Source organism: Anas platyrhynchos, chromosome 2 (genome assembly GCF_047663525.1).
Source record: "Anas platyrhynchos isolate ZD024472 breed Pekin duck chromosome 2, IASCAAS_PekinDuck_T2T, whole genome shotgun sequence".
NCBI lineage: Eukaryota > Metazoa > Chordata > Aves > Anseriformes > Anatidae > Anas > Anas platyrhynchos.
In genome coordinates this window covers 147913744-147926160 of record NC_092588.1, presented here as the reverse complement: position 1 = coordinate 147926160, position 12417 = coordinate 147913744, and the positions used below count along the sequence as shown (strand labels likewise).

Genomic DNA, 12417 nt, shown 5'->3' with positions numbered 1-12417 from the left:
TTTCCATTGCATTCCTTAGAGCCAACGGAATTCCCACATTTTGCTGGAATCACCTTGCTTATCAACAAAAATGGCTTGTATAACATCCTTTTATACATCTAGAAAATTCTGTGATATCTAGCAAATTGCTTCTCATCATGTGATTGTTTAACCTTTTTTTTTTTTCTTTTCTTTTTCTTTTTCTTTTTCTTTTTCTTTTTCTTTTTCTTTTTCTTTTTCTTTTTCTTTTTCTTTTTCTTTTTCTTTTTCTTTTTCTTTTTCTTTTTTTCCTGTTTGTTCCTGTTACTTCATTTGTTTTTCCTGCTCTGTTGTTCTGAGGAGAGAGGAAGTAAGGGACTGAAAGAGTTCATGAAGGTAACTCCTCATTTGAATCACAAATATGCCATCATTCAAAAAGGAAAACAGCTGAGAAAAAATAAATCTTTTTTTAATGTGCTTGAGCTTGTATTAAAAAGTACAGATGTACTGTATGCATATGAATTTTTTGATTAAAATGTCTCTCACCAGTCTGTCTCTTTAATTAAATAAAACCTGCTTGGTATTAATCAAGGCATAAAGAATTTATGCCTCAAATCCAGATTAATTAAAAGCCCAGAAGCTTGAAGAACAGACTGTGTATAAATACTAAAATAAATCAATCTAAACATAATATTTATGGATTGGGGCTGTGTATTCCAAAAAATATAAATAATTCTAGGAAGTGATTTGTGATAAATTCACTGTGGAAAAACGTTGCTTATTAGTGTGTATTTAAACATAAAGTTAAGCAAAGTGTTTGATTTACAGATTTCCTTCTTTAAACACTTAGATTTTTAATTATGGCTCTATTTGTAACGTATTCTGATGTTTTATTACATAACAAATCATGAGAAATTTACTCTTTAGTCTGCTACATTATTAAAAAAAATGCTGAAAAGTATCCTCTGTGGTCTTGTAGATTTGAGAGAGCAATACTAAAAAATAAAAATAAAAATGTCTCTCTAAGAACAATGGAGCAGAAGCACCTTAAATACTTTTGCTGTTATTAGCAACTATTGCTGTGGTGGTGGAAGCTAAATCTTTTGATTTTGGCCTGGCAGAAAATGTACATGAAAATGTGAGAGCTCTTAGAATGAAGGTAGCTGATGTTGTGGTCCCCAAAGTAGCTTTTTGCACCACACAGTAAACAGGTAATGAAAAAAGGAGTCAGGAAGCAGAAGAAGGTGTTCAAGGGATTTCCTAATCCTTGATCACGATGGTATATCTGTGCCCATATAAGAAAAGCTTGCTTTTTCTGGTATCACAAACCCCTTATGTTTAGTTATGGATCTGAACTTCAGTGTCTGTCTGGATGTAGATTTGGAAATTCTGTTTCAAGTGAAAATTCAGCTTTGGGGTTTATATTAAAGAACAGTAATCAGATAATCAGTTCCTTTTAAGGTTGGACAGAAAGGTCATAGTAGATGGTCCTGTCTCTTTCCACCTTTAACTACAATAGCCCAAAGATCTCATAACTCATGAGACTGCAGATATTATGTTCATACATTTGCCTAATCTACTAAGTAACAAATTGATGCTAAGTGCCAGTTTACAAGATAAATGGTCTACTGTCTCCACTGATACAAAAGATATCGAATACTCTGCCCAGAGAGCTGACTGATGGCTGCAGTGGCTGCACAATAGTTATTTCTATGCAATTGCAAAATAATGCAAATTATTCTATTCAATTGCCAGCATTTCTTATGGTAACAATGGCTGCCAGTTACCACAGCTGTGAAGACAATGCCTGTCATTGCTATTGCTGTCAAATACCAGCTTTACCACCTGTTTGCTAATTTTGAAAGTGCACAGCACAGGTCACAAGATAATGGCTTTATATGGGATGGGATAAGAATGGAAATGTTTGAAAAAGAAAGTACGTATATATCATAAAGACATAAATTTTCTTGCTGAAGCCAACTTTTTTTCTTTTTTTTTTTTTTACTTTTTTTTTTTTTTTTTTCTTCCCTATGTCTCTTTTCTCCCTTTGTTTTTGGTAGTGATATTACTTGTTGGTAAAATCATATTTTGTTCCAGTCAGGTCTTCTCTTCAATGAGTTTAAGATGAGGAGATACAAAACCTGACCCAGGCTTTTTCAGGTTGTTTGTGGTTCAAGTAACCCACCTGAAAGCCTTAATTTTTGACATCTGCACATAACAGCTGGTAATGAGCATTTGGATTCTGAAAGTCTCTAGTTTTTAATCTCTTGCATTATACTTGTTAATAAGGATAGATTGAAAACAGTTGTGGCAGTGGTTGAGGGGGTTATTAGAAGACATAATTGCTTCAACTATTGTTTTAAACATTACTTTTTTTCTTCTTCCTGCGCATTTTGTCCTCATTACAGCTATCTATTACAGGTAAGCTGGGAATATATAGCTTTTACTTTTTCTTCTGTTTCCAAATCTAAATGACTACATGGAGAAACTCTAGACATTTTAAAATCTGTATGATTAGGAAACATCTTTCCTGAGATTTTATACTTGTCCTCAATATCTTGTATTAACAGAAGAAGAAAAACAAACAAACAAAAAACAACTCCTGAAAGCTTGATATTAAACTCTGTGTAAATTTATCTTGTTATTGACTGTTGACTTGCTATTGACTGTTTAGAAAAAAAGTCCTCCACATTTTTTAGGTTCAAACATGGTGTTTGTGTGTGGGAAGGATAGATATGTTGTAATTAAAACTTTGGTAGCCTACCAAGTCACTTCCCATATCACCAGATGCTCTTATTCTTTATCTAGTTCTATGTTAAATAAATTCTTTCATCTGTAAACTTGTTGTCCGAGAAACTCTTGTCTTGGAACTACCTCTTTTTTTTTTTTTTTGCTAAACCTACATTAGTAGTCTCAGAAAGCATATTCTTAAAACATGAACAGCACAATATCTCCCTCTGTTTATAATTTAACCAGTGCAACTGTACACGGACACATTCACTCCAACACCTGGACTGAGCAGTACACAACCTTGAAAGATAATACATGAAATCTTTCATGACATCTTTCTCTGAAACATGGAGACTGTCCATGACCATACTGACATTTTTGTTTAAATAATTTATATTTATTCTGCAACTGGGATTTTATTTTTTAACTTTCATCTGTTTGAAGCATTATTTGCATATTCAAGGACTTGTATCATCCAGATTAAAACAATGTTTGTCCAGTTGTCTCTCTGGGTTGCGCTTCTGATGCCTGTTATGTCTCAATAAATATCTTAGAAAACATGATTATTTCATAAAAGAATCCACAGATACCTATTTCTTCTCCATGAGAATTTCCACGGGATTCAGCTCATTAAATAAACACCTCTATTCTGACTTGGTCACTCCAGACTCCTTCTATAACTAAAGAATATAAAGTCAATGCAGTTACTGAGAAATAAACTGCTGGTTCAGATTACTAAAGTTGATCTCTCAAACATCTAGCAAGAATTGTGCCTTAATAAGTGCCTACCTAGCTATAAAGGAAGAGGGGAAAAAAATAAGAAATAAAGACTTTCTGAAGTTAGTAGAAATGAATCAAGCCTTTCTGTCCCTACTGTCACGGCTTTCACAGCATCATAAAAATATGGAAACTCCATTTATTACCACCATGTTTACCGTGAAAATGTCAGTGCATAGAGTAGAGAAGAAAGAAGAATTGTCATTCTTCAAAAACATTTTTGATGGCATTTTGTATTCCTAAACATAAAATTGTTCTTTGATGTGATGTGATCCACACAACAGTTGTTCAAATTGCTAAGATTCTTTCTTGAGAAAATTTCATCACGTTTTTTTAAGTGTTGTTGTTTTTTGTTTGTTTGTTTTTCCTGAATTGCATAAGCCAAAGAGTTGTACTTTTTTTTTTTTTTTTTTTTTTTTTCAATTTGTTCCACTATCTTCAAAGAGGTTTGCAGGTTTTTTTTTTTTTTTCTTTTTTTTCCCTTTTCTCCTTCATTCCCTGCCTTGCCACACTTCACTCCACCTCACATCACGTCCTCCTTTTTTCACTTAATGTCTTTACATGTATTCTTCAGCACATGAATTGCTGTTCTGAATTCTCCACAGATAATTTACTCAGAATTAAGTCTTTCCACCACGATATAATTTTTTTTTTTTGAAGTTAAATTTCATATCTGACAGACTCCTGATTAATAGAATTCAAAATAGTTCTTTTAATCTTTAATGTACTAACCAAATTATTCTAGTTAAATCTATATGATCTTACTGATTTTAAAAGCCTAGCTCAGGTAGAAGTGATCAGAGTTTGTTTTAATACTTAAAGGAGCTGCTACCAGAATGCCATATACATTGAAATCTGCCATGACAGGGGCAAGGATAGCACTTCAAATACTGTCTCACTGTCACAAATGATGTTGTAATTTCATCACTTTCTCTCTCTGTGATATTCATACTAAGGCTATTACTACTGCAGGCAATGCTAGATGTTTCTATTTGTTCCTATTGAATGTCTCACTGCCAGGGGCCAAATTATGAATCTCTCTTTTGTAGCTACACTCTGGGATAAAGAAGAAAGGTTTTCAAAATGAAATTAATGGCCATAATTTGTCTTTTCATTATATCTTTTTACAACTGATTTTACAGTGGGAGAATATGTATCCATTGGGGAAAGTAGAAAAATCACAAAAACAATAGCAGCCGTATTCATAGTGTTCTGAGTTATTAATTTACCTGAAAAACAACTTTTATCATTATTTTATTCTATTACTTTATTCATTTGCTTTACTGTTATCAATACCAACAGCAAAGAGTGCTATTCCCTGTCCATTAACAAAATTATCAAGCAATTATTTTATTTTTTGAACCTGTCCTTTATTAATATTCATTTTGTGATACTTTCCTACATTATAGTCAACATTATCTGTGCATATTTTTGTGTTTCAGTACGGTGTCATGTATGGTATCATAATTCTATAGGTTTGATAACATGCTCATAGAATTGTAGAACGGGTTGGAAGGGACTTTAAAGATATCTAGTTCCACCCACCCTGCCATGGGCAGGGACACTTTCCACTAGACCAGGTTGCTCAAAGCCCCATCCAGCCTGGCCTTAAATGCTTCTAGGGGTGGGGCATCCGCAGCTTCTCTGGACAACCTGTTCCAGTGCCTCACTACTGTCATAGGAAAGAATTTATTCCCTATATCTAATCTAAATCTACCCTCTGTTAGCTATTCAAATCATCTTTTATGTTATTGAAACATCACTGCAGCATCATAATTTGAACTTTATCTGTGAGAATGCAAAGAAGATGTAACATCTTCTGCAAGTTATTGAAGTCCTCTGAAAATGTCCATCATATGGATGGGAGCCAATAACTGAGTCTCCGAATGGCAGACTCAAATGAATTTTCTTGGCAGGTTGCTTTCATTGTAACTAATTTGCTGTATACTTCTGCTGTCTAGAAAACTATGTTTTTCCCCCAGTCTGGAATATAAGAACCACAATCATGGTGCCACAATTATGTTGTTTACAACAATTTACAAGCACTTTAAGCCATCTGTGTCTGATTGCCAGAGGTATAAAGCACCAGAAGCTCCAGTAGGGACAGGTCACAAAATAAAGGATGCTTCTGAAGAAGCCCCAATGGCTGATGACACCACTTTCTCACTTGTTCCCTTTCTTATATGCCTACTTGCTGTCTGTTTCCAGAAGCCCTTCCAGGAAAATGAAGTTGCTGTGAGTTTCAGTACTCAGTTTGGACAGGACATAACAGACCCCAAGCCAGTCCAGAACTGCTAAAAAGTCTATGATTCGTGCTCCCAGCTTATCCAGTTCAAGCGTACGGAAGAGGTGTTGATCCTATGCTTGAACTGGATAAGAGACATGGGCAGAGTCACAACAGGATCCAACTAAGTTTACCACCTTAGCCTCCATGTTATAGACAAAGTGGTGATAACAGTCCCAGACTGGAGCTATTCCAGCAGCTAGCACAGCAAGGTCCCTGAACACACTGGGTGGGGACCTAGGGATATAGAAGAAGTATATCTTTACAGTTAAGAGCAGAACGGGGTGGCATTGTTATGGTAGGTACATTCAGTTATATTTAAAAGAAATATTTTATACAACATAACACTTATATAGAAATCATTTCAACTGTTTAATTGAAATTCCTGATTGCTCCTAGGAAGAAAAAAAAATAAATAAATGTGAGAGACTGAATATTTCAGTACTTTGAAGATACACTACTGATACGAACAACATGTTACTGTTAATATGGCCTTGCTAATCAGTGCTCCAGAACTATCTTGGTGCTTGCCTGATATTCCAGAAATGGCTCCTGTAGCATAATAAGTGGAATTCCAATGAGTTTATACTTACTGATTAATGTGATATTTTGTCAAGCTGTCGACTCTGTAACATTAACTTTTGAACCTTAATTGGAAAAAGTATTTCTTTATAGCAAGGATAATCAAAAGCAAAATCAATCTTGTTTCTTATGAAGAGAACTACTCACCGTACATTTGGTATTTTGCATTATTTAGAGGATACTTGTTTTTCCACAGCTAATTTATTGAATAAACGGTCTTTTAGAAGCCTGAGAAGGATATAGATCTTGAAAGCAAGGACTTAAATGGTGCACATCTAAACTGTTATGGGTGGGTTCAAAATGTTCATTTTGTACAACTATTTACTTGCATTGCCTCACTCAAAGTAATTTCTTTAATTTGTTGGCATGATCTGAGTATCACAGTGCCACTCATTGTTTAAGTGTAATATATTTTTCTATGTTTCCATAATAGGAATTAAAATGCCCCACATGAGGATGGGCAATATCTTAAAGTCCTTGTTGTAAGTGGCTGCGTTAGCTAAATGCAGACAGTCTCACCAAGCTTCAAGTGCATACTGGAAGTATGAGACTGTGGTCCTGCTAGCATTTCTACGGTCCTTATTTAAACCACTGTTTTAGCTTTGAGCCTAATAATTTGGAGAAGTATAATAAATATACTTCTCCAATAAATATAAAAGAAGTATATAATTTGTGCGGAACCTCCTATGGCTAATGATTATTTGAAAATTCATCATTTTTAAAATTTATTTTTAGTACAAAAGTTATCTCAAATTTTGTACTGAAATACTTACTGGATGAAATACAACTATTTTTTTCCCTGAAATTTTCTTCAAAAAAAATTAGAAATTGACTGTGAACTTGTGCATTTCAATGCCAAAAATATTTTCAGACAGTTACAGCTAGGTATATTGCACCATGATTTCTCGTAACAGGCAAAATTATGCATATTTTTATTTTTTATTAATATTTATACAAAACATATGTATGCTAAAGCACTATTTGTTACAGATTGATCATACTTATTGAGTTGATTAGAAATGAAATTTAGTAGTATAATAAAATATATTTTGAATTTAGCACATTCCCTTGTGCCAGTATTATGACACATTTGGTGATACAGTGTACTGTATTATCATACCCCTTAGTCTTTATTTGTCAGTTCTTAATTGCAAATTGATGAAGAAAAAGAGCAAAGTGACTATTTCTATTTGATGAGACATAAGTGATGGATGGAAGTGACAGAGAAAATAAGGATGTTTGTCGTCTGGCAGTTGGCTTTTACTTAACAGGGTTACATTGTTGCTAAAGGGAATCTGTAACAGAACATAAGCTTTTCTATTGCATTGACTAAATATCCACATAAATTTTAGAGGATAGCTATATGTTAGCTTTTGACTACTATCAAGCAATTTCTTTACAAAATGCTTTGCTTTATCTAAAGTTGATGTGTGTAACAAAAGTGACCAAATCTGTAAAGTACTTGAAAATTGGCTGGATAGAAAGCACCAGATTTCTATGGTGTAATCTTTTTTTTTAAAATTTAGCTGATCAGCCACTGATAAAAAATAAGCTGAACAAATATAATTTAATTTTATTTTCTGTTTAAAGTGTGGTGGTTACTTCCAAGGGAAATTGCAATGCATAAATCTTAACATAATTATAAAGAATCAACTGTTTACATCAATATCCATGCATAACTATAAAGGGGATTATATGCTTTGACTTCAATGGGAAAGAAGATATCTACTGCTGTAGAGTTCATATAACTTCTGTAGAAGCGGCACTGGAAGTACCAAGAGCAGGATATTTTGTTTTATGTTTTGCAAATCTCTTTAAAAAATTGTCTTCCTGCACTATCCTGGTGTAAAGTTAATAAGTCTGGTATAAAGTTAATTTTCTTCATAGATGTTTGAATGATTTAGTGTTTTGGATTTTTAATGCTGATTGGATTTTTTAATACTGGTAACATACCAATGTTTTAGCTGTTGCAGTGCAGTGCTTACAAAGAGCCAAGGATTTTTCTTCTTCTTGTGCTCTCCTGCCAGCAAGGAGTCTTGCGGTGCACCAGAAGCTGGGAAGGGACAGAAGCAGGACTGATCTGGACTGACCAAAGGGATATTCCATATGATGCCATGTGGCATCATATTCAATAAAATAAAAAGCTGGAAGGAGAAGGAGAAGGAAGGAGAAGAAGAAGCAGAGAATTCTTGCTATGAGAACATCTGCCTTCCCAAGCGAGCACTATGTGTACTGAGGTCCTGCTTCCCAAGTTGTGTCTGAATATCACTTGTTAATGGAAATTACGGAATAAATGTTTTCTCCTTGTGCTTCTGTGTAGACTTTTTTTTTCTATTATCTTATTTTTTTCCTTTAATTAAACTGATCCTTACGTTGTCTCATGAATCTTTTTTTTCCACCATATTTTCCCCCCAAGTTCTTTTGAGCAGAGAGATTGAGAAAGTGGTGGAGTTTAGCTGTCTATGAATATGAAACCACTGTGCTCACAAGTTCTCACACTTTTACATCTCTGGATATCTCCCAAATCTCCCTAGTGCTCCTGTGCTTGCATGGGTTTTGCTTGCCAAACTGTATAGTAGAGTCTAGTGTTTGACACAACATGCCCCCTCATTTCTCTTCAGAATTATTATCTCGGTTTGTTATCATTATGTTCATCAGTGTCTTCTATTGTAATATTGAACTGATGCATCACACAATGTAGAAGTGTTGATTTTATGGCTGAAACATATTTTTGTTTTATTTCTAATTGTGTAAAAAGCCCTAGAATGAGTTTAATAAATACTCGCGTAGGTGGCATACTAATCCTTTTGTTCAGATACTTTACATGGAAAGTCCAGATATTTATAAGAAGTTTTAAAGGAAAGCTGAAATGCTTCTTGAAAAAGTTAATAGAAGAATGAACACAAAGCTGAAGGAAAACACTGAAAACTATATACTTGGCATTTTTAAAACTGCAAAATACTGCCTTTTGAAAACTGTATAATTGATCTGGGCTGCACTGAAATGCAGTCCAATCTCTGATTTAACTTGATGAATTTCTTATTCTGCTTACTATAATAATATTTCATATTTCCGTATAGATTCCATACCCTGCAACACAAGACTTCAAACTGATAAAATTGATTCTAACTACTACATTTTTCTACTGAAGTGGAGTTCAGGAAGCCTTTTTGAACAGGTACGTAGAGGAACTGATGCTTTCAATTTCTGTTTAGTTTCATTTTTACTCATCTTACACAAATAAAAGTGGTTTACACAGAAGATCAACTCCAGGGAGCTCAAAAGGTAACAAAGAAAAAGTAACGTATAAATTAGGATTTACTGTATGCCAAAATAAACTTTGTCATTCAGTTTAGGGGAAAACAGAAAGACACCTAGGAATATATGTTAATTTGTATTAATACAGATAAGATTAAGATAGCAGCATTAGCTAGCTTGGTTTAATTCTTCATGTTGACAAATTCATAATTAAGGCAAAAAGCTCAAGTCCAGAGAGACAATGTGGATGACTTTAATACAAGCAAAATGTTATGAAAATAAGTTTGTATTATTATATTTATTATTATATTAATAATTCTACCTTATTATTAGACTTCTCAGACTTTGTTTCCAAACATTTTTGCACCAAGTTGCACTTATAAACAGAAGTTAGAAAAATATATTGGAAATGTTAGTTTATAGTACAAGAATAAAAAAATTGTTTCTAAAAAATTTCTAAAAAATTTAAACCAGAAGATTTTATAGATTGTGTTAGGGGAGAGAAAAAAAAAAAAAAGAGTAAAAAAAAAAGTTTAAGTAAAATAAAAAAGTGCAGTTTATCAAGAAGATTATGCTTCCTGTAATATGAAAAACAGTGTTTGTCACCTGGTATTTTTAACAGATTTTAGTTGCCTAACAATATATTTCGACTTCTCAGTTTTATTAAAGCTGAAAATAAATTCTCAAAATAGAAGTTGTTACAGTCTACTCTGATTTTAAACTAATTTGTTGTGCAACCTTAACTTCATACTCTAGAAATCATTTCCATCTGCGAGAAGCTTCACCTACTGACATCGTGGCTCTGATATTGAAGGAATGAGACCTCAGGAGGAATGACAAGACACACTTCTCTTGTGATGAAGCAGGACTCGTCATTCACTTTGTGAATACTAGGACCTTGAGTTTCTGGCTCCTTGGAGCCTGGTGTATGGCCTCACCTACTATTCTATATATTCCCACTGATTCCTATATTCAATATATTAAACCAGCTGGAATCTATCCAGCTGGTTTAAACACCCACAACTGTCTCTGAGGGAAGGCCTGATTTTGTATCCACACTTCCCCCCTCACAACACCATTGCTACCATGGTTTCTCAATATTTCTTTTCTCTTTGACTTTGTATAAAATTTCTATAGTGACAGTAACAAAAAACAGGAACATTTTCTAAAAATACACTAGGTATTTCTTTATGTAATGGACTTCTGGACAGCATTTAGATCCTTGCAGTGGCTGAGAACATACATCTCCAGGGCCTCTGTAACTTTCTGCAAGGATCTGTACATAGTGATAAATAGCATTATGTAAATTAGACTTGCTGTGCTTGACTCCTGTAAAATATGCCATTCCTATAAAAAGCACTTTTGAAAGGAGACAGAAAACAAAGCTCAAGGGATGATATTGTACTTCCTTGGTGTTTTTCAGACTATGATATATATGTATATGTATTCTTAATGCAGAAGTTTTATGCTAAGCTCCCTTTGTTGGCTCACTCAGAGTCTGCCTTCTGCGAGATGTGTGGGCAGGCAGGTGGCTGCCAGCCTGTACTGTGCATGGGGTGGCCCCTGTTGGCTCTAGGGATGTAGCTGTGTTTCTGCATAGCGACTGGTCAAAGGGTTGCTGCAGTTTGCGGCAATAGATGCTCCCCCTAAATGTCTTCCTCAGGATCAGATTGAAAACATTTGGAGATCAGAATTTTTTTTGTTGTTGCTGTTGTTGTTGTTGCTGTTGTTTTTCCCCCATGCTATAATGACAAGTCCGTTCATTCCTTGTCAGATACATCTTTTTAATTCAGATGCATTACACAGTCTTTTCAAATCTCTGCTGAGGTAATCTTTTTTTGTATTTTTTTTTTTCCTGTCCCTCAACAAAAGAGTTCAGAGCTCTTCTAATTGCAAATGACCTTGAAAGGTTCTCCCTAGACAATGAAGGGACAAATTAAAATGCAGCCTTCATGACATTTTCTGCTGACTTCTCTTGTGCTCAGAATTCAAATATTTTCATTTATTTATGTAATTTATATATATATGTTTGTTATAGTGAAGAATAATAATAGTATCTCATTGTTTTGTTTGTTTGTTTGAAAGTTAACAGTGAATGAAAACTCCTACTTTAAGGAAATCACTGATAAAGAATGAGGAACTGCCATTAAAATTTATTTAAACAAAATGTAAAAATGTTTTGCTTTTTTTCTGTCTCCCATTCTTGTTAAGCTCATCAGGTTTGTTTTTTTTTTTTTCTTCTTCTTCATTTATTTTTTTTTCTTTCTTTCTATCTGGAACTATTATAGATTAAAGATTTCAATTAGAGGGGACCAAAATTGCTATTATTAGGCTCTGTGTTAGTTGCTTATGATGGTTAAACTTAAAGGTTTTTCCTGAATACTTCATTTTTAGATATCTATTTCTGGTTTTGCTTGAAAAAAATATTTTAAATTTTATCTAAAATAGTAGTCACAACAGCGAGAGAGTGGCAGAAGTCCTCATTGTTTTGTTATTTAACATTGGTAAAGCCTTTTTCCCAAGAAACACCACCCATTGTGGCTGCAAAACTGCACAGGCAATCATGAGATTTTTCATGAGAACCCTCTGTTTGGATGAATCATGAGCTTCAGAAAATAACCATTTACAAATATTCAACAGAGAAAATGTTGCTACATTTTCCAGTCATTCTTTGTGTGATAAATGTACACCACCTTAGGGATGATACAGGGAGCTGTAGAGTATCACACTTTTCAGGTCTGCTATCTAATCACAGGATAAGTACTAAATGTGAAAACATTATCCTGTGCACTTTTACCATGGTATTATGGAGAGTGGTGGGAAAGAAG

General features: G+C 33.9%; 1 long non-coding RNA gene across 1 annotated transcript; it reads left to right on the top strand.

The window, feature by feature from the left end:
* Positions 1-2269: 2269 nt before the first annotated feature.
* LOC106016369 (uncharacterized) lies at positions 2270-11780 on the top strand. Its single transcript, XR_001189020.5, has 3 exons — positions 2270-2379; positions 9412-9509; positions 10346-11780. It is a non-coding gene; the product is annotated as an uncharacterized lncRNA (long non-coding RNA).
* The last annotated feature ends 637 nt before the right edge of the window (positions 11781-12417 follow it).